The following is a 2893-nucleotide window of genomic DNA, read 5'->3' on the forward strand; positions in this document are numbered from 1 at the left end:
GTCCCAAGCCAGCTCTTAACCAACGCGCCACCTGGCTGGCCCGAAAAGAATAAAAGAAAAAAAAACTTTTTAAATTAACTGTCAAATAATAATTACTCTTTAGTAGCCTGGACCTCAACAACCCAACTTCAACACAGTCTCACAAATTGTGAGCTCTTTAAGGCCAAATGCCTTCTCCTAGTCTCTGTATCCTCCACAGAGGAAATCCCCACCTGACAATTTATAAGTATTAATGAAGGCTAGATGACCAAAACAGAAACAAATGACTATTTACCCCTAGCCTTTTCATGTGGACATTATAGTTTAAATATCCCAGGCTATCGTAATCTATTCTTGAGTTCTCAGTCTCTAATTTTTTTCCATTCTTCATATTTACTTATACTTTAGTCATTATTAGTTTCCTGTAGCTAACATAACAAATTACAGGCATATCTGGGAGAGAATGTGGGTTCGGTTCCAGATCACCAGAATAAAATATGTCAATAAAGCAAGTCATAATTTTTTCATTGCTGGAAGGATTTGCCTTCAAATTATCAAAAAAATGTAACATCTGTGAAGCACACTAAAGTAAAGCCCAATAAAATGAGTTATGCTTGTGCCAAAAACTTGGTGATTTAAAACAATATTATTTTATTCTTTCACAGTTCTAGAGACTGGAAGTCTGAAATCAAGGCATCCACAGGGTAGGTTCACCCCATGCCTCTCTCCTAGCTTTCAGTGGCTTAGTGCCTGCTGGCAATTCTTGGTGTTTTTTGGCTTGCAGGTCCACTACAACCTCTGCCTTTGTCTCTACCTTTTCCTCTCCTCTGTATGTCATCTTCCCTGTTCTCCTCTTCTTATAAGGTCACTGTTATTGGATTTAAGGTCCACCCTAATTCAGGATGATCTCATTTCAAGATACTTAATCACATCTGAAAAGGTTTTCCCCAAATAAAGTCACATTTATAGGTTCAAGGTGGACACCATTCAACCTACGACAATCATCTTGGATTTTTCAATTTTTGTGCTGTTTCTCTCCTGCATTTAATGCACAAACCTTTCTATGCTTACTATCAGTTGATCTAAGTGGAAGTCTTTAGGATAGAATAACTTCATAATTAATCAACTGGAAGTCAGGAACCTAGACTTTAATTTTGAAGTTTTCAACTATTACCTGATAATGTTATTTTGGATAAATTTAATCATTTTGAATATTATTTTTCATGTTGGTTGCAAATATAGAAATCAATTAGGCTTACCTTAAAGAAAAGAAAAAAAATATTGTAAGTTATAGCAATATCTCCTAAAGCTCAAGGAGAAGGATATAACCAGACCTTAGAAAAAAATTATATCATGGAACTGAAGTTTTAGCACTCTTTCTTAATTTTTTCATCTCTATTTCTCTCTGCAATCTATGGAATTTATTTTTTTATCAGGTGGCTATTTTTCTGACTAAAATTCTGAAACATAATGTTATTATTTCATCTATGTGGACAGCTTCATTTCATCTTTCCCCACCACTTCTTGTCTCTTTTTCCTATCTCCATTTCTGCTTCAGATTTCTTTTCCCAATCTCTATTTCTGTCCCAGTTCCAGATAACTAATAGAGGGAATAAAAGTGATCCAGTTGTGATCATTCCTGATTCAACCAACTTTGACTATAGATGGGGTCATATTATTCAAAAACCGGTTTTGAGGATCAGACCATATAGATTGGGGATAAAGGTAGTTACACTCAGGAAAGAATTTGGAGTTTAGCAGACTCACAAAATATATCTATAAAATAGATTTAATAGTTCCTGCTATACTCCACAAGATTTTTTGAGGATCGAAGTAGACATTGTGCTTATGAACACATTGCAAATTGTATATTATTATACAGTTGAAAAAAATACTTTAAAGCTTAGAGTGCTAGATTTGGGTTCGGGACAAGTAGCATACTTGATTATTCTTTTAAGTGGGAGATGCAGAATAACTCATCCAGTTGTGAAGTAAATAAGATTTCCTAAGAGTTCATAACCATGGCTCCCAAAGTTTTCATTATTTCCACAAGGGCAGAAAATTATAATTTCACAAACAGGTACAAAGTTGTGTGGGTGAGAGGAAGAAACTGGAGTTGTACTTTGTAAGTGGGTAATGTCTGTAAGTAGAGACAATCCTTCAGAGTTATTCAGACAACAATGGCAAGAGTACTAACTGAATTTGGTACTGACTGATGTACTTGGATATAGAAAAAGCTGGACTTTATGTAATATTCTTCTCTCAGTTATTTATTATATGGTTATTTATTTTCTGAGAGGTCATGAAAAGCAGAATAAACACCTGATAACAATCAATGCTGTGTTACAGAATTGGACACTTGAAACCTATGTAATTTTACTAACAACTCTCACCCCAATAAATTTTTTTTAAAAAGAAAGAGACTACTCTGGAATTGTTAAGCACTTAAAAAATAAAAGAACAAGAAAGAAAGAAACTGTCAGCCCTAGAGTAAAACTAAAAAGGTTTTTAGGTTTCTTGGGAATTTAGGATTTCGCGTTCATGTAGGGGAGAGACAGCGGGAAGAAGCAGGTGTATCTTTCAACAAGTGGATCAAAGAGGTAAGACGTGAGAATGTTTTGTCAAGAAGGTTGTCAGTTGAGATTATTACTGCTTCTCCTCTCTCATATTTCCAATGGGGCTGGAGCAGCAGTACCAGCTACTCCCTTTGGCTTTGGAGCATCTCTGTACCAGGAAAAGCCAACGGTACTGGAATGGGCACATACAAAAGCTTGGAGTGAGCACTGTGGGTCACTTTACTCTGGGTCTTAGAAAGAAAGATTCTTACTTTTTTTTTTTAAAGATTTTTATTGGGTAATTGGGGGGATGGGAACAGTGCTGGGGAATTGGGGGAAGGGGAACAGACAAGTTGCTG

This window comes from Hipposideros armiger, unplaced genomic scaffold (genome assembly GCF_001890085.2).
Source record: "Hipposideros armiger isolate ML-2016 unplaced genomic scaffold, ASM189008v1 scaffold_1452, whole genome shotgun sequence".
Classification (NCBI taxonomy): Eukaryota; Metazoa; Chordata; class Mammalia; order Chiroptera; family Hipposideridae; genus Hipposideros; species Hipposideros armiger.